This window comes from Belonocnema kinseyi, chromosome 1 (assembly GCF_010883055.1).
Source record: "Belonocnema kinseyi isolate 2016_QV_RU_SX_M_011 chromosome 1, B_treatae_v1, whole genome shotgun sequence".
In the NCBI taxonomy this organism is placed as follows: domain Eukaryota; kingdom Metazoa; phylum Arthropoda; class Insecta; order Hymenoptera; family Cynipidae; genus Belonocnema; species Belonocnema kinseyi.
Window position 1 is genome coordinate 43,001,183 of NC_046657.1, and position 21,538 is coordinate 43,022,720.

A 21,538-nucleotide genomic window follows, 5' to 3' on the forward strand; every position below is an offset into this window, starting at 1 on the left:
AATACGCCAATTAGCACAAATGGTAAGTTCCGACAGTGCCTACAAGTGTGCCTACTGGCCGTTAGATGGCAATACCGGTTTCATATGTATACACCTGGTATATAATAATTGAATGCATCTATATTTATTATTAAGACATTTTTTGGATTTCCACAAACAATCATTTATTCCGTGAAATCCGCATTATAATCAATTGCTATTTTTCAAACGCTATATTGGTTTCTGTAAAATCAATACGATTTAAACCGGATTTTAGTCGGGAGAAATCCCGAAAGTGCATGTCATGAAAGCGAAGGATACGATATAATTTAGATGTGCACAAATGGAAAACTGCAAACTGTTTACTTCCAAAAACGGTATCTTATACTAACTGCTCACATGGAAATTGACTCTCTAGTAAATTGACAAATTTCCTAAATGATTGAAATGGTCGTTTATTGATTTTATACAGGAATCATGGTCCTTACTTAAGGAGATTGAAAAGTTTTCAGAATAATCAAAGGTTTTTTTAATAACTCAATACACAATAATTTGAAATTAACGAATATATTCATAAAGGATTGATGATGTCTGAATATATACCCAGCTGAAAATTTCTACATAGAAGCATCGGAGGATCCTACACATGTTTATTGTAGACGTACCTACACACTACTTGTACAAGCAATCTTAAACGGTTCCACTGCATGAATTTGGCAAAGGAAACTCCACAAACCCGTACAGGTTCCTTTGCAAAACCAATTGAGGCGCGGGTTCCTTTATAGAAGCACGTATCGGGTCCTTTACATGAAGCTATCACGAAAACTCATATCGCTTACAGCTATAAAGCTGCCTTTCTTTTACTCCCTTCGAGATCCAACTCAATATAGAGAGAGACAAGATACTAACGTACCCTTACATATTCAAAAAATTAAACCCCTATTCCTTCTTGCAGAATTAAGTTCACAGTCGGACAGTAACCGTAATGAAGATTGGCCTGATACCCCCCGTCTGCGTCGTTGGAAGCCTTCTTCTTCTTCTTCTTCCCACATACCTCAGTCTTCTGCCAGACTTGAGCCTCTACGTCTCAGGTCCAGATCTCCTCATGGCAGGACTTTCGAGCCTGCTCCAAGCGGCAGATCGAGGGTTTCTCCTGTCAGGCCTCTTCTTGCCAAGACTCCTGATAATCACGTGCTTGGATATAGATTTCAACAACTTGGACATGTTCGGCTTTTTTCCAATAAAAATCCTCACAAGCGATTCGAATTCCGAAGGTACACTTTTCATCCCGATTCGCCAATTCGAATTAAATCAAGAATAAATGTCTCTGGGCTCATGTCAGACGTAGAACAAATTGTATTAACAACATCTAATGGTGACGCTTTTGCAATACTGGAGACTGATGGTATTCTCAGTGGAATATACAATATTATATTAAGGTGTCGGGCAAAAATAAACATAGTAAGCGGTAAGATTACGAACTTAACTCGAGAAGAAATTGAGGAAGTTCCAGTGGGTAGTCGCCGCCCACTAAGTCTGAATTTTAGAGATTTCGTTGTGAACTACGATTCTCTAAACAGCTGAACATACTTATATTGCGTATAAATTTTATGATTAAAACTCTTCGATTTCAGAATAAAAATCTTTCATTTGTGTAAAAATGTACTTTGAATTAACTATTAAATATGTCAAGTTTTATATTTCATTTCAATACAATTATTTATACCAAATACATCTTCATAATTTATTTAATAATTAAATAATTTCTAGAAAATATCTTTTTTTTAATTTACGTTTTAAACTCAAAATAGCAATTTTATTCAAATGAAGAAATCATGATTCGAAAATGTGGGTTAACTTCAAAAATTTTCCTGTATTTAAAAATGCGAAGCTATCTTTAAAGTTCTGAGTAGATTGAGCATTGAGTATAGTATTAGAGGTCGTGGTGCGTTTAAAGTATAAATACCGGTTCCACTCAGGCTCATGAGTATGCAAGGTCTTTTATTTTATACTTAATTCACTATTCTCACACTTTTTATCATGCATTTATTATAAAATATTTATCGCTACACTTTTCTTTTGTGGCGTACCTCTTTAAATTCCTTCACTTTTATGCATTACCTCATGCAAAATCTGGTGTTTCTATGGCTTGTTATATTGTTTGGAATTAGGGTTTCATTTACACATTGCAACCCCTTTTTCCTCGTTCTGCCACTGGGTATGCTACCATTTACCCTAACTCGATAAATTCGTTTCGTCAGTCGTTCAACTTTCATTTTAACAACATGCTTAATCCATCTCAATAAATTTCTTTCAATCTTATCAAATAGCGTATCGTTTATACCACATTTTTGAGGATTCTCACATTACTGAGCTTGTCCATTAACATTTTAGAGCATAATATACGCAGTTATTATAAGATAAACACGTTAATTAACCTTTGATCCTTTTCTTGGCATGTCTAGGTCTTGCTACTATACATTACACTGGGTGTGAGTATAGAATTTTATATGTCGCTATTTTAGCTTTACCTTGTATATTTTTGCACCTGGCACGGATCCTGCCCTACTGAAAACCTTTTTACTTTTACTCGATTTAATTTGAATTTGGATTTCGTGGACACTTATTTAGGTTTGCTAGCGCCGAATGGGAAACAAAACTGGTGTACGGGATAACGGCGTACCCATACTGCCGTGCAAATGGAAATGAGTGTATCTAAAGAGTAGCCAACTGTACGCTGGAAGTGGACAAAATTATAACGTACCACACTTATATTTAAATCAGTTTTAAACAATAAAAAGCGACTGTCTACATAAAAAATAATTAATTTTTAGATTTTACAATAAGAAAGATGTAGTCTTATCGATTTCAGTGAAAATGTGCAGTTACGCTTATTTACCATTTCAGCTACTTTGTCTGAAAATACCGTATCTGATTTCAAAATAGTTAAATAATAATAAGTCGCTCACTATCATTAGGAATGCGCGATTTTTCCATCTGTAGAAAATGCCACAATACGAATAAGATACCTCCTAAATTTATTCACTTCTATTTCCATAGCGACCGCCACACAGTTTTCTATTATCCCATAGCGAACGTGTTTTCAATATATTTAATTCCTTCTAATTGTATCGGTAACGCACCTCACAGAGATATGTTTTATTCCTCAGAAGTCGTCATATTTAGATTTTATTTAATTCCTTCCAATAAGTTCACAAAATATGTGTAATAAGTTGTTTTAATTCCTTCATGCGGAATGTAAATTCTGAAATTTTAATTCCCACCAATTCTACATCGTTTGTATAAAATTTAAAGATAAAATTTATTCCTAGGGTTTACCGTGTAAGTGAATTAATTTTGGTTAATGGGACTAAAAAGGGAACACTATTTTCTGGAAAAGATTTAATTTTTCAATTTACATGAGACAATTTGTTGTGAAGTGTATGTAATTTTATCTTACAGATGTATTTGAACATGAAGAGGTTATTTATCTACATAATCTAAATATCGTTTAAGATATACATCTACATAAAAAGCGGGTAAGTTTACATAATTTTTCAATTAATATTATTAATATATTTATTTGAAATAAACGAATTAACACAAACCACGGTCGTATAATTCTTTGGTGGGGGCATGGAAAGGTATGACTTGCGTTTTGAATATGATCTGTGTTTCTCCAAGTTACCATCAGAGTGAAACGATCAGAGGGTATAGGGTCAGAGCGAAACTAACCTATAAATATGTTCTTTTGTCATCCAATTTTTCTTATGATTTCTGGACTTATTTATAATTCAAAAAAATGAGAGCCATTATGAATTTAAAAACGAGTGAAATTTTAAGTCTTAAAATGAGAAAAATTGTAGTTAATATAACTTTTTAAAATTTGACTAATTTCATGCTAAACTTTTTCGGATTTAAATGCAATTTTAATCTTAGAATATAATTTGTACTAAAGATTCTTAAGCAAAAGTTTGAATAACGATTACGATTATGTTAGGCATATTATAATAATCATGTAAAAGTAAAATTGCATTAGAGTCATATAAATTTATGTTAAATAGCGTAAAAAGTGAAGAATTTGAAATAATTTTTCGCTAGGAACAATAAAAGGCACACTCAATTTTCCATTCATTTAAATTAAATAAAAAGATCTTTTTCTAATATTTCTAAAGAAATTAAAACATAATTTAGGCACGGCACTTCTGTCTCTTGGTAGTGATCGTGATCTCGTCCTAACTTCATAAGTGTACAGTGCGTTTAAATTGAAATCCGCAGATTATTCTTCTTTTTTAAAGAAATCAGTGCCAAAATTGGACAATAAAATTATAAAATAAATTATTGTAAGATTGAGATTTGCCAGAAAATCCAAATAAATTCCTTTAAACGGAAGACAACAAAACAAAGAGATCTCACGCCTTATTATCTTATCATCTACGAAGGCCTGCACAATATAAACAATACGGCAAGCGCATTTATTCCATTCTTTCATCTGTTTTGTCATCAAAATTTATTAAATTCCTGTATATCGTGAGTTAATTGTCAGTTTCTTAATTTTCTTTTTCCTCTTTAAAATTTACCACCGAAAGGGTTTGGCGATTCCACCTTCAAGTAACCCAAATATAAATTGATTAATTTCATAAAGATTTTGATATCAATATTACGTCCTAGAAATAGCTGGGGATAGTTCACGTTCCTTAAGGGTAGGAATCGAGTTAACATAATTTCGAAATGTAACAATACATTAATTAACATCTCTGACAAGAAAAATGTACGGTAAATTGCAGAGTGCATCGATTCCAGAAATTAAATCCACGCAGAAAGAATAAGAAAAAGGGGTGGCGATGAGGGAGCCCCAACCATCGCCTCCTCTTGTGCGATCCAGTACACGGGAGTGGGCCACTGGCCTCGCCAGACGCGCACTCACGATTAATGATCTCCCTGAAGAATGATCGGACTCGAAGAAGTTGTTGTGCGTTACCCGTTTGGGCATTGTTACACAATTTGAGAGAAATTTGACATGAATGGAATTTAAAGTGAATTTCATTGGGTGTGAAAAAACCCGCAAGCGGGAAAAAACCGCAAAAATCTGTTAATTTATTTTATAGAAAAAAAGATGAGAAAAAAAGGAGAGAAGGAAGTGGGGGTATAGGGACGAAAAAAAGAAAGTTTATAGTAGGTTGAGGGTGGCAGGGCTACTTCAACCTGGGTGACTTATTTCAGAAGATAGTCTTTTGGCATCGCGTGTTTGCGAAATTGATCAAAACTATATTTCCCTAGAGAGGAAATATGTTCAAAAGGTGATGATGATGCAGATTCGCAGAATTTAATAGCGGTTTCTTTGATATACTCTGAAATGTATGGTAGTTGAAACTCTCTGTGAAGGACATAGTTCTTAGTGTATCTGGGGGTTTTTGTGATACGTCTGAGAAATTTATTTTGTATGATTTGAATGTGATTGATATTACTTCTTGACGCACCTCTCCATATTGTACATGCATAAGTTATGATAGGTCGGATACAAATTTTGTATATTAAGAGTCCATATTCGGGTTTTAGACTAGAGTGTCTATTAATAATGGGATTTAAGCGCGAGAGAACCCCGAGAGCTTTCCCTTTGGTTTCATGGAGATGCTGCTTCCAATTAAGACGTTTATGAAGTTTACCCCCTAGGTATTTTACGCAATTTTTCCATTCTATTGGTTCGTTAAATATTTTGGGTGGATGTATTAGCTGGTCTTCTGACTGAAAAAAGAATTGATTCTGACTTTGTTACGTTTATTTTTATTCTCCATAGTTTAGCCCAAACCTCGATGACTTCAAGAGCTTTGTTAAGTAGTTTTAAAATTTTTCGAATGGACCAGGAAGAAGTGAATAACGCGGTATCATCTGCATATAGTCCAATTGAAACTTCGGGGACCTCAGGGATGTCGTTTACGTAGATAATAAAGAAAACCGGTCCTAGAATGCTGCCTTGGGGCACACCCGCTCGAATGAGTTTCTCTTTTGAGAGTGTCTGGCCTATTTTGACTGAGAATTTTCTGTTAGAAAGACAAGAGTTTATAAAAACGATGAGCCCTCTTGGGAGCCCTCTTCGGTTAGCTTGAGCATCATGTGCTGCGTAGAGTGACCTTTTCTAAAACCGTATTGTTGCGGTTTAAGGATGCTCTTTTCTTCGAGGTGAAAGTTTACGCGAGTGAATATTATTTTTTCAAAGATTTTGCTCATTGTATTGAGAGGACTAATGGGCCTGTAGCTGGTTAGATGATATGAATCCTTGCCTTTTTTCTAAAAAACTAAAATGTGAGATATTTTCTAAGATTCAGGGAAGTGGCTTAGTTGAATACAGGCATTAAAGACAAGAGCAAGGAGTTTTAGGCAAGAGATGGGAAGCGTTTTGTGGACTAGATTTGTAATTGAATCGGGGAAGGAGCTTTTTTATTTCTAGTATTTTTTATTTGTTTGGTCAGTTCCTTATGGGTTATTTTCTTGAAGTTATCTGTGCTTGGAATTTTGAGAAATTCGGAATCAATTTTTTCACATTCCGCAATGTTCTGAGGATCGGATGGCTCGTCATGTGGAGCGAAGTTACTTTCATAATTTTCCGCTAGGAGATTTGCTTTATCGATAGGAGAGAGCGCGAACGTTTGGTCTGGATTTTTGAGAGGGAGAATATTAGTTCGCGGTTTTGTTAAGGCTTTAGTCATACGATATATAGTTATCCTTGATGTGAAGTTTACCGACTTCTTTATTCCAATTTTTGCATCTGTGCTCTTGAACTTGAATTGCTATAGTTTTCCTACGGTGGTTAATAACGTTTTTAAGGATACAGATTTTAATTTTTTGATGCGTGCAGCAGAGTTTATTGCGAGTGTAGATCAGGTCTTCAATCTCGTGGATGAGAGGTGGATCGTATTTGTTCATATTAGTCTGAGAGGCTGAAGCGTGAATGGCAGTTTTTATGCTTGAGGTAAGATTAGATATGGCGTCGTCAATTTGAGTGGTATTTGTTAGTGAAGGTTCAAAATTAGCGTGAGATTCTAAGGTCGAGTTGAATGTTTGCCAGTTTGTTTTGCAAAATTGTAGCGAGGTAAGACCGGAGCATTTTCACAATTAGTGAGAAGGCTTAGGAGAACTGGTCGATGGTCTGAGTCTAGTTCGTCAAAAGTGAAAGTATCGTGGATGTAGAACTTACTTTTTGGTGATTGCAAAATCGATCAGGTCAGATTTATGTTTTGTATTGTGAGGGAAAAAAGTAGGCGAGTCTAGTGCTGAGATTGAGAGATTCTTATCATTGATAAATTCGAATAATTGTTTTCCAATTTTGTTAAATGATCTGCTGTTCCAAGCTAAAAGTTTGACATTTAGGTCCCCTGCAGCAATTACCTAGGGTACAAGTTTGAATATTTTTCTGTAATCATTTTTGGTGAATTGCCGAGCAGGAGTGTGGTAGAGCGAGACGATGGAATATGGGTTCCCATGGATTTTTATTTGTATAGCCGTAGCTTCAAGGACTTCAAGTTCAGGAATTATTATTTCGCGATGGTCAATACTTCCTTGAATTAAATAGCGGTACCGCTGTTCGTGTTATTTCGGTATAATTTGTAGCCGCGTACTAGATTAATTTTTAGGGATTCACGTAGTAAAGTTTCTCTGAGCATGCAAATGGCAATGCATTGTTGTAAAGGTATGTGGCTAATTCATGTCTTTTTTTGAGGATACCCTGAGCGTTCCAAAAAATTATTTTTACAGAATTATTATTGACGGCTGCCATTTTTAAGAGCAATTGATAATATACTTGTGATAATCTCGGCTGTATGTTTGATAGCTTCATTCTTACTTATATTTCCTCCCATTATTTTGGTTATTAAAGTCATGACTTTTTTTATTAGATCAACTAGGTCAACTTTAATGTCTTGAGAGGGTGGATTCCGAACGGCAGCAATTATTGGAAGGAAGTTACTCTCTGCAATGTGATGAGTTTCGGTAGTAGGTTTTTTAGATTAGTTTTCAGTATGTTTTTTAGCTTTGGGCTTATTTACGGTCTTAGGCATGCCTTTTTTGGCTACTTTAGTGCTGTAAAATGTTTTATTCTGCACGCCCGGTGAGCTTACGGGGGTTGCATGGTATACTGGGGACAGTATTCTGAGCGTTAACAGCAGGTTTGGAATTGTGTGTCTTAGCATTTTTAGTGGGCTTGCTAGATGCTTTCTTAAATGCTGGGCAGTCTTTATAGTTGGCTGGGTGATCTCCAGCACAGTTAGCGCAGGTTTCCAGCGTTTCGCGGCCTTTCTTGCAACTAGAACTCATACTAGGCAGTCTGATAAGTACCTGAAAATTCTAAGAGATGGTATGAGTATTCACTAATGTGAACTATTTTCATCGAGCTTGATCCTTCAAATGACGCCTGTCAAAACTTCAGCCATTTATGTTTACGCATTTACAAGTTACAGCATTGAGAAGCCACTAACCTCCGAATTTTTTTTAATTTGAAAAAATCTGAGTTTCGAGTTTTGATCAAACACTACTATCTTCGCAAGAAAACGATATCCGAGACCAAGGCCAAGCTGGATAAGTATTACCCGGACTCTGCACCGTCGATTGGAACGATTCATAAGTGGTTTACCGAGTTTAGTTGTGGCCGTACGAGCACAGTTGATGCTGAATGATCTGGGCGCCCAAAAGAGGTCACTACACCAGAAAATGTCGAAAAAATCCATGATATGATGTTGAATGATCCCAAAGTGAAATTGAGAGAGGTAGCTAATGCTATGGGCATATGATTGGAACGTGTGGGCAATATCGTGCATTCAGTTTTGGGCATGAAGAAGCTCTGCGCGCGATGGGTGCCGCGTTTGCTCACAGTGGACCCAAAACGAATTCGCGTGACAACTTCCCAGCAGAATTTGGCATTATTTTCGCGTAAGCCGACCGAGCTTTTGCGCCGATTCATAACCATGGATGAAACTTGGATCCACTACTACACTCCTGAGTCAACGCAACAGGCAAAACAGTCGGTTCCACCGGGCCAAAGTGCTCCGAAGCGTCCAAAAACGCACCAATGGGTCGGAAAGGTTATAGCCTCCGTATTTTGGGATGCACATGGCATAATATTCGTGTACCATCTTGAAAAAGGTAAAACCATAAGCGGAGCATACTATTCATCATTATTGGACTGATTGAAACTCGAAATCGCCAAAAAAGGACCGCATTTGAAGAAGAAAAAACCGCTTTATCATCACGACAATGCGCCTGTTCATACATGCTTAGTTGCACATGCAAAATTGCATGAAATCGGCTTCGAATTGGTTCCTCAGCCACCGTATTCACCAGACCTGGCCCCCAGCGACTATTGCTTGTTCTCTAACCTGAAGAGATAGCTCACCGGTAAGCGTTTTTACTCAAATGAGGAGCTCATAGCTGAAACTGAGGCGTATTTTGGAGACCTTCCGATCGAGTACTTTTCGGATGGTATCAGAAAGTTAGAAAATTGTTGGACTCGCTGTATCGACCTAAAAGGAGAGTATGTTTTGAAAAATAAAACCGACTTTGGCCAAAAAAACGTCTCCGTGTTTCAATTTTCAGGAAATTATCAGACTGCCTAGTATGTGCGTCCCCACACTTCACATAGCGTGAAGTGGCATGACACATATCGGAGACATGATGGAATCTCTGGCATGTGAAGCATTGAGAGGTTTCTTTGGTTTTAACGTAGGGTTCAAACTTAATTTTTAAGAAAGCGAGAGACTGGAGATGAAGAAGTTCTTTAGCCTGCGGTGTATTCGAAACCGTAATGAGAATCATGGGGATAGCTTTTTTAGTGTGTCGGTTTTTCATGCGACTAACTGAAGACATCGTGTACCCTTCGAAATTTTTCAACAGACTATGAAATGATTTGAGACTTTAAGTAAGAACATTTCTAATACTAAACAAAGGTGTCTTTTTTAAATTATTTGCAATTAAAATGTATATTATGTATTACAGTTCGATAGTGGACTAATCATTTTCATTTTGACTGAAGTCAATAAATAAATTCCTATACCTGTCAAGGACATGTGCAGTTGTTCTTTTCAACCAGCTGCGTAAAAAGGTGTCAGTTTTAACGATGCTGTCGTTTTTTTCCCTGCTATTTGTTATTTGATCTTTTGAATTTGTTAATGAATCAGTTTTCTTGGATCAGATCTGTAATATGTTGTCTAGTTTTAAACGAGTAGTTCGGTTTCTATTACAGCCCATAATTTGACACTTTGCTTCGATTGGAATTTTACCATTCTTTCATTAAAAAGAAGGATATTCGCAGAAAAGTTTTGTTTCTAATACATTTTTGGTTTAGGAATAAATAAAACATAATAATTAGACTATTTTAAATTTATTAATTGGAATTTCGCACCAAAATGTAAAAGTATGCGGCGCTGCCACAACGCTGCCATAATGGGCAATAATAAATAAATTGTATAATAAATATAATTAATAAATAATGGTATAACAATAAAAAAGTTTTTCAGAGACCATTTTTGGTAGTAATAGCAGGAAATATTGTGCAAAAAGCACCAAGTACTCTTAAATTGTGCTTAATCTACTCAGAACTTAAAAAAAAACTTCGCTTTTCCAAATATTGGAGAATATTTGAAGATACCCCTTATTTCCGAAAAGTGAGTTTTTTTGTTGAAATACAATTTTTATTTTGCGTTTTGAAACATAGATTAAAGTAAAGAAATAATTTATTATAGGGAATTAGTTAATCATTGAATAAATGATTAAGATATATTTGGCCTTAATAATTATTTGAAATAAAATATAAAACTTTCTTTAGTAAGTAATTCAGTATAATTAATTTACAGTGAAACTGCACGCCAAAATTATTGCGTATAGAACTTCGGAACTAGCGGAATAAGATAAATAAAACATTTTGATTTCAAAATTTAAGATTTTCCAGCAGAAAACTTATACGAAAAAGCAAAAGTTTTTCTAAAAGTTATTAAAATTAATCAAGTATAAACTCACCACCGTTTAATATATTATTTCCCACATAAATATCTTATTTTTTAATTTGAAAATAATAATAATATCTAAACACGATACTTTCCCTCGAATATGCTTTTAAAATAAAATCTGATTTCATATACCTCAATAGAATATTTTTAAGAGTCTTCAATTTAATCATAAAGTTTTAATTTTTTAATGATGTCGATTGCCTGACTCAAATTGTAAATTTTTTGAACTAAATTAATGGTTCAACTGTTTAGAGAATCGTATTTCACAACTAATTCTCTAAAATACAGACTTAGTGGGCGGCGAGTGCCTACTGGAACTTCCTCAATTTCTTGATAAGTTAAGTGCGTAATCTTGCTGCTCACTATGTTTATTTTCGCCCGACGCTTTGATATAGCATTATATATTCCACTGAGAGTACCATCAGTCTCCACTATTGCAAAAGCGTCACCATTAGATGTTGTTAATACAAGATATTGTACGTCTGATATGAGCTTAGACACATTTATTCTTGATTTAATCAGAATTGGCGAATCGGGATGAAAAGTGTATCTTCGAAATTCGAATTGCCGGTGCGGATTGCTATTGGGAATAAGTCGAATAAGTCCAATTTGTCCAAATCCATATCCGAGAACCTGATAGTCATGAGTCCTGACAAGAAGAGGCCTGGCAGGAGAAAACGTCGAGCTGCTACTTAGAATAGGGTCGACAGTCCTGGCAGAAGGAGATCTGGAACTGACATGTAAAGGAGGCTCCGGCTCGGCAGAAGACTGAGGTCTGGGATAGGCGGAAGAAGATGATGAAGGCCGCCAACGATCTGGGTGGGGTGTATCAGGCAAAACATTATTAGGATTTTTCCCTGATTGTGAACCTAATTCTAAAAGAAGTAGAGGATCAAAATTTTGTTAAGGCATACCTATATGTTTAGATGTCATGAATCCTTTATGGATGTATTATTTCATTTGAAATAATTTTGGAGGGAAAGTAATGCCGTTTTATGCACACATGTGGCGGAATTTCTAGATACAGATAAAAAAAAATAAATCAAAATCTATTCAATCCGTAATTCTCCGTTTATTATCTGATGTGTATGGAGTTGTTAAAAAAGCATTTGATAATTCTGGAAATTTTCTGATCTTCGTGAGTAAGAGATTGGTACCAAACAATTTAATAATTTAGGATACTTGTGAATCTACTCGAGTCTAGATTCCAACGTGAACAGTTGGGATAGGGTACCATATGTTAAAGTGCACAGTTGGGAGCTTATCATTTATGCAGAACTAAATTATATCGTACCCCTCCCATTTTTAACACACATATTTTGGATCTCTCTGGAATAAATTCAGTTTCAAGTCGTATTGATTTTGCAGAAACATACGTGGTGTTTGGAAAAAATACCAATTGGACATGATGCGGATTTAATGGAATAAATTTTTGTTTTCGGAAATCCGAGCAATGTTCTAAAAATAATTACAGATTTATATAATTATTATATTTACCAATAGAATTAATAATAACTGCAAATGTCAAGACTAGCGTATCAAGGGTCATCATATATAATAATTGCAGGATAAACTGTAGTTAACGGTGTAACAAAAAAGAACTCTAATTCCTTATTAGTACAAAAAGTGCCTTGAGCTTATTTTACTGGTATTATCTCTAGGGTTTATCTTCGCACAAGATTCTATTTATATTTTATTAGTCAGTTCGAAGGCAAAAAATTACCTTCATTAAAATATATTTTCAACGCTTCATATTGTTTTCGGTAATTATAAATGGAAAACAGTTAATACATTTTAATAAATGTTTTCTGTTTTGATATACATTAAATAAATTTTCGATTTGATTTGAAAATCTTAATATAATAATGAAAATAATTAATGGTAGCTTTGATATTATAATATGTTTTAATGTTTATAATTTCGAAAAGGCTATAGTATCAATTTAGCCATAAAAGAATGCCAAATCTCAATATAATTTATTCTATTTGAATTTTACAATATACAATATACAGAATATAATTATTAGCCGAATGAAAGCTTTGATATCCAGGATCTAAATAGACATTTACTTCTTGATTTTGTGGGTTTTAAAATTGTTGAGTACATACATTTTAAGATTATTAAAATTTTATAGCACTTCAACGTATTCTTCAATATTCTTAAATAATCAATTACAAAATTTTAAACTTAAATCGTCCAGAAATTAAATAAAAAAATTATTCTTTCTTTAGTTCAGAAATCTTAGGAAAATACGCTTTTAATCAATTTTAACCAATAGAAAACCGAGTTTGCCTTTAATTACCCAGTGGGCACAAAATTTGGCGAAGTCTTTACGAGATCGTTACGACATCTTTACGACATCCTATGTCCATGTCGTTTCGCTGTCTTTACGATATCGTAATGACATCGTCAGATCATGCGACTTATTTACGATATCGTAAAGACAGCGAAACGACCTGGACATAGGATGTCGTAAAGTTTTCGTAAATATGTCGTAACGATGTCGTAAAGATGTCGCCAAATTGTGTGCCCACGGGGTAATGCTAGCAAAAAAATTATTTCAATTTTATCACTTTTAACGCTATTTAAGATACATTAACATGACTCTAATGTGATTTGTATTGTACATAATTATTATAATATGCCTAACATAATCCTTATCGTTATTCAAATTTTAACTCAAGAATATTCAGTGTGGATTATATTTTATCATTAAAATTTTATTTAAATTCGAAACAGTTTAGCATAAAATCAGTCAAATTAAAAAAATGATATTGATCATTATGTATATGGTTTAGGGATCTTGGCAGCACATTTTCTTATACGAATTTTTGCAAAATGCTTTTTCTAAATTAAATAATTTTCTTATACTTTTTCCTATGCAAGTTTTAAAAACACTGTCCGACATTACCATTTACTTATAAGCCATTTTTTATATCGTTCATCATTTGTATCCTTTGCTGAGCTATGTCATGCATATTTCTTTAAAATTAAATAATTTATCAATATTTCGCTCTAAGCGATTTCAATTGTGACGTCTGGGTAAATATTAAATTTACGCCACTTACCTAATTATCCTTAATTAATCCTCGTTTTTTGTTCGACGTTCATCCGAGCAGACAACGTTAATTGATTGCTCAAATTTGGCCGAAACAGGGAGTTGAGGAAAACTGAGGGAGAGAGGTTTAGTAATTTAGCAGATTGAATACAAATTGAATGAATTATACGAGTTTAGATGTTGCATTGGAACAGAGAGAGAGAGAGAGAGTCCAATTACTCCATTGAAAAGGGGAACTTAAAAGGAAAATTAGGAGTTGAATCATTGGGTTCTGAGGTAAATATAAAGGGATGGACAATTAGGGAATTTTCCTTGAACTTATCGAATTTTGTCCAAGTTTCAAGATATATTGCTGAGGAGAGTTAGAGGTCTTCAGCTTTCCCTTAGTTTCTCCAGTGATTCCTTGGATTAAATTGGTTGACAAACCCGTTGCTCAATCAACTTGTGGGAGGTATGAGTGGAAAGCCTCGCCAGCAATTCCTTGGATTTTGGACGTTGACCTTCCGGTTGCTTGTCAAAGTTTCCTTGGTCCATCTCACAGAACTACAAGCCTTGCCAGAGAATTAGGAGGAATGGATACGGTGTTTCCTTCTTGCACCGAAGGAAGGTGTCAGAATATTTTTGTAATTATAATGGGATTCACTTGATGGAACCAAGGACCACTGCACAAAACCAAACTCACGTAATCCAAATGGCACAAATTACCGACACGAAACTACACGAGGTACAAATATTCTAAGGAGATTTTTTCTTTATACTGAATCTACAACGGCAGACTGGATAACGACAGGATTACAACAAGACAGAATTTTTATTAAAGATAGAGTTACAAATTACACAAAAATTGGGCAGTACCTACGGCGGATGAACGGAACAGACTAAAAAATTAGACAGAGCCTACGGCGGATGAATGGAACTGACTGACTACTAGGCAGTCTGATAAGTCCCTGAAAAATGAAACACGGAGACGTTTTTTTGGCCAAAGTCGGTTTTATTTTTCAACATACTCTCCTTTTAGGTCGATACAGCGAGTCCAACGATTTTCTAATTTTTTGATACCGTTCGAAAAGGACTCGATCGAAAGGTCTCCAAAATACGCCTCAGTTTCAGCTATGAGCTCCTCATTTGAGTAAAAATGCTTACCGGTGAGCCATCTCTTCAGGTTAGGAAACAAGTAATAGTCGCTGGGGGCCAGATCTGGTGAATACGGTGGCTGAGGAACCAATTCGAAGCATGAATGAACAGGCGCATTGTCGTGATGATAAAGCGGATTTTCTTCTTAAAATGCGGTCGTTTTTCGGCGATTTCGATTTTCAATCGGTCCAGTAATGATGAATAGTATGCTCCGGTTATGGTTTTACCGTTTTCAAGATAGTCAACGAATATTATGCCATGTGCTGGGAAGTTGTCACACGAATTCGTTTTAGGTCCACTATGAGCAAACGCGGGACTCATCGCGCGCAGAGCTTCTTCATACCCAAAACTGAATGCACGATATTGCCCACACGTTCCAACGATATGCGTACAGCATCAACTACCTCTCTCAATTTCACTTTGGGATCATTCAACATCATATCATGGATTTTTTCGACATTTTCTGATGTAGTGACCTCTATTGGGCGCCCAGATCGTTCGGCATCAACTGTACTCGTACGGCCACAACGAAACTCGGTAAACCACTTATGAATCGTTCCAATCGACGGTGCAGAGTCTGGGTAATACTTATCCAGCTTGGCCTTGGTCTCGGATATCGTTTTCTTGCGAAGATAGTAGTGGTTAATCAAAACTCGAAACTCAGATTTTTCCATATTAAAAAAAACTCGGAGGTTAGTCGCTTCTCAGTGCTGTAACTTGTAAATGCGTAAACATAAATGGCTGAAGTTTTGACAGGCGTCATTTGAAGGATCAAGCTCGACGAAAATGGTTCACATTAGTGAACACTAATGCCATCTCTTAGAATTTTCAGGTACTTATCAGACTGCCTAGTATTTTAGGCAGAGCCTACGGCCGATGAACGGAAAAGACTATTAAAGTAATAAATGTGCTGACCATTATCGTGCATAAACCAATTCATGCGCTTCACATTAACTTTTTTTTTAGTGAGGCACGATTTACATTAGGCGTAGTTACTGATCGGAGTATTTTTGGGAAAGGTGACGGGACGTCACACAATTTATATTTTCAAAAAACTTTGATTTTCTTAAGTAAAAATGTTGATTTTTCCACCAATCAAAACGATTAGATTAATTAAGTTTGTAATCAGAATAGCGGTAATCATTTTTTTTTGTAAACTAATGTGTTTTGCTTTTTGCATTCTCATCAGAGAGTAAAATTTGATTTCCAAGTTTTTCTTAAATGTCTTTGTTTTAAGACTGAGATCCTCTGAATCGGAAAAAACAAGTTTTTATGAATTTTTCTATCTGTATGTCTGTTTGAATGTATGTATGTCTGTCTGTGGGCACGTTAGTTTTACAAAACAATTCCTATTACGTTGCTCTTTAGTACAGTCTTTTTGTATCCTAAGCTAAAAATCAAGTTCATTAGACAGACAGTTTGGATAAAAATTCAAAAAGTGAGCGCATTCTAAATATTTTTGAGACCACTTTTTTCAAATTTGAAAAATTCTCTGCGCTGATATTCAAAATATTCAGAAATACGAACAATTTATCCTAATGACTCTTTTGATAAAATTTTACATATTTAATAGTTGATTCAAAATATTTTCATATAAATAAAAATTTGTATAATAAGGTTCAAGAGTCTTAATCATAAAACTAATATCCATTGTAGAAGTCTTTCTAAAAGTCCTAAAAATTAATAAAATACAAGCTCATCGCCGATTAATATGTGATTTCCAAGATAAATATCTCAGTTTTTAATTTGAAAATCTTAACAATAATATCAAAATACGGTACTCTTTTCATATCGGGCATTAACTTGCCATAATGAATGTATTTTCGTAACATCTGATTTCATATTTCTGAATAAAATATTTTTTAGTGTCTTCAATTTAATTGTTAAGTTTTAATTTTTTAACAATGTAGTATGGATGACTAAAGTTCTTTTTAAAGTGAATTTATAGTTCAGCTGTTCAGAGAATCGTATTACACAACTAATTATCTAAAATTCAGGCGTAGTGGGTGGCCACTACCTACTGGAACTTCCTAAACTCCATCTTTGTTCGAGTCCGTAACCTCGACACTTCCTACGTTTATTTTCGCCCCAAACCCCCACGCTTATTTAAAAGCGTGCTGTTGGCCCGAGAAATCCAGCCCCACCAGTTTCTGCACATCTTTCTGCTCTATGTTCGTGTGACTCTAGAGCTTGTCTGATTCGCTGAACGCGGAGCGAGAAGATTTTGTCGTAAGTGCCCTGCAGGAAGTAAAAGTAATCAAACGGATAAGAAATCACGGACAAAAAAAGTATTCCAACGGATAGGAATTAGCGGATGCGAAAGAATAGAACTTTTGTATCCGTTTTGATGAGCACTTTGCATTCTTTTCAATCAGCGTATATCCGTTTTTACGTTTTGAAATTTTTATCAGTTTCAATACCTATCGATCCGTTTCTATGTAGGAAATTCTATCCGTATCTATCCGTTTGTATAGAAACTTTATAGATATTTTAACGTAGTTGAATATTTTGTATTTAAAATATGTTTAAAGCTATCTAAATGTTGAATAAAATGAGCCTAGGATAAAGTAATTTGATCAATTAAGAAAAATGAAAATGTCCTTTGCATGCCCAGTGGGCAAAGAATTTGTCGACGCCTTACCGACATGGACATAGGATATCTTAAAGTTTTCGTAAAGATGTCGTAACGTTGTCGTAAAGACGTCGCCAAATGTTTTGCCCACTGAGTGGTGCAAGAAGTTAGAACGCTTTAATTCTTTAGAAATTTTTTCTCTACAGCCAGAAGAAGAAAATATAACTAATTAAAAAACCGAAAATTGTACTAAAATGATTTTCTTCAAAATTAAAAAATGATAATTAATTAATTAATACTATGGATCGAGAACAAACGGAAATGCCATAAAAGTTGTATATTGCATAATACTGGAATTGAATCAACAAATGCGGCAGTGCCCCCTCTCTTTTCTTAATCGCTACGATGCCCCCCCCCCTATACTCTATCGAATTGTCCGGGGGCCCAAAAAATATGTGTGTAAAATTTGGTGCCGATTAGTTCATTTTACATATCACAAAAACGCTGTTGTAAAAAATCTGATCCCGATTGGTCAGAAACTCCGAATTCCCCCTCCCCATCTGTATTACCCCCCATCCATATCTTTACGAACTGTTTTGGAGTCCAAAGATTGTATGTGCAAAATTTGGTTATGATTGCCGAAAACTGCATTTTCAAAAGCCTCATACGTTTTACGCCAATTGATTTTATACATTTAAAACCTGTGCCCCTCCCCCACCACAACATTTTCACGCCCAATACTCTTACGACCGTCCTAGAACCCAAAAAATATGAGTGGAAAATTTGATGCCGATTAGTTAATATTGCAACTTTTAAGACCATTATGTAATCACTTAAACAATTAATTATTACTTATTTTCAAAATTTCCTAAAATCGATCCAGGGATACCCAATTTTCTCTCAAATTGGTATTCTATGATACTTTAATACTCTCTGTATAGTAATTATTGGACAATAAGTAGCATAGAATCTTAATTTGTAAAAAAAGTGGACATCTCTGGCTAGATTTTTAGGAATTTAAAAAATAAACAATAAAAACTTGAGGGGGGGGGGGTGCATATAAAAGTTCTGACTATTAAAATGAAACCTTTAAAATATAAAAAAAACAATAATAGAATACAAAATTACAATCTTTCATTCTTTTTGGATTACTTTTTATAACATTAATTGCTGTAAGTTAATACTAAAACAAACTCTAGAAGCTAACTCACATATTATTTCTCATTGTATTTGGCATCACTTTAAAATCTAATATCAAACAAAGAATACTGACATCATTAACCTTTTTGAACTCTTGCACTCTCTGTACAATATATTTTCATACTAATTAGTATATTGGTATACGTATCCCTTAATAAAAAGAGTGCTTTCCCAGTGGGCACAAAATTTGGCGACATCTTTACGACATCGTTACGACATCTTTACGACAATTTAAGGATATCCTATGTCCATGTCGTTAAGGCGTCATTACGATATCGTAAAAACGTCTCATGATCTGACGATGTCTTTACAATATCGTAAAGACATGAGAACGGCATGGACATAGGATGTCGTAAAATTGTCGATATCACTTTCTTCTGCTTCCACAGAGTCTGGATTTTCATCATGAATGCTGGAACCTTCGTCTTCGCCTTTCTGTTGAAGTGGATCAATGTGATCACCTGCGGGCTAACTCAAGCGAGCACCTCAACTATATACATGATGTCCCAGGCTCAAATGTCCGGACTTATATAGCTGTATAAAAATATAAAAAATAAATAGAAAATTCCTTTTCTAAAAATCAGTTGAAGTTTCAGTTTTTGAGTTATAAAATATTTAAGCTGGACCAATCAGGAATGCGGTATAAAGAGGCCTCTGTGAGCGGAAGACACAGGCACACTACTTTTTATACCGCATTCCCGATTGGTCCAGCTTAAATATTTTGTAACTCAGAAACTGAAACTTCAACTGATTTTCAGAAAAGGAATTTTCGATTTATTTTGTTTCATTTTATACAGCTATGTAAGTCCGGACACTTAAGTCTGGGACATCTTGTATAAAAATTAAAATCAAAATTTTTAATCAAACACGACAAAACTTTGGGCTTTAGAACGCGTTAACAACTAATTTTCAAAAAGCACACCTACTAACAATAAAAGTATGTAAAAACTTAAACACGGAAAAAGCAAAGCACACCAGAATTATAGGCTTATATCGAGCTCTTGAATGCTCGAGAAAAATATCAACAACTACCGCTATACGGAAAAAATTTCTACTTGAGGAATTACCCAGTGGGCACAAAATTTAGCGACGTCTTAAGACATCGTTGCGACATCTTTACGACAACTTTACGACATCCTATGCCCATGTCGTTTCGGTGTCTTTGCGAAGTCGTAAAGACATCGTCAGATCATACGACTTATTTACGATATCGTAAAGACTCCTAAACGACATGGACATAGGTTGTTATAAAGTTATCGTAAAGATGTCGTCACGATGTCGTAAAAACGTCGCCAAATTTTGTGCTCACTTGGTACTGAACTAGTTACGTTGCGACGGATATGAGAAAAGTTCGGTGAATCAACAGTAACTATTCTCTAAATCATTTCGAACTGGTCTGTCATGATCACAGAACTAATAATAATTATTAAAAGTGGGTGTTGTAGAAGTTCAAAATGATTATTACGAACAAGTTGAAGAGTTGTACTGTGTTTTGAAATACACGGACGTGGCGGTGCGTTAATCAGATGTGTATCGTAAACACAGATGCGATACGACAGTACAGTTGCATCAGTATGTGTCAGTGCTGTGCGTCCCGGCACCCCATCGGCGAGATTCAGTAAAAAATCACAAATATAAATTTTAAAAACGAAAAATGAATGGAAAGTAGATGTAAAATAATGTTATTTTTAAGAATAATTGCAAGCTTTGATTGTCTTGAAGCGCAAAGCTCAGCGTTATCTTTTGGAAGATCAAGCTCACGTATAAAATTGTCTTATCCGTCTTGGTCAAAAAATTTAGGACTTTCATCATCTGATTCTTCCCAAGAACAATCTTCAGTTGCATTAGGATCGTCAGTATCCATTGATTCGTGAATTTATCGGTCACTTTTGTTTTCAGAGTGATTTCTAATATCAATCTTGGCTGGTGTAACACTTTTCAAAACAGGGTAAACAATCTTCTCCAAATACTTTTTAGAAAAACCTCCTGTTTTGCATAAGAAAAAGTAACAATCAGTATCATGATAGTTTGGCTCACGCCAAACAGGTGGTTGACGCATGTCATAAAAGCATCGCCAGCTCAGTGAGCCAGCAAGGGATCGAAGACTGCCTGCGCCGTAGAACGGGGCGCACATACAGCGAATGTGAACATTAGAATGCACACAGAGTGCGCAGTAGCATTCCGCGCATCCGTCTTCTTTTGTTTTATTAATGTGCGAAGTTTTGTTCCAAACGACTGCACGCTTTTTTGTTGGTATTTTGTGTGGGATCCTTTGTTCTTTTTTAAAGCCCTAAATTGTGGCTGCCAGATTGGATCTTCTAGGGGTTATAACAAAAAAAAATGACACCGGCAATAGAAAGGGCACCCTCGAAAACGACTAAGATAATATTCTGAAGAAAAAATATCGTACCGTCAGCAATAGAGAATGCGTTGTATAAATCTGAACACCTCAGTATTAATGGGATAAAATGCTAAAATAAAAATTTCGAACTACAATATTGTTACGCAGTTGACTTTGACCTACTTGCGTCATAGATTTAGGTAATTACACATGTATCCGCTAGACTATAAGTAGGACCATACCTATGGTCTCGAGTTCAG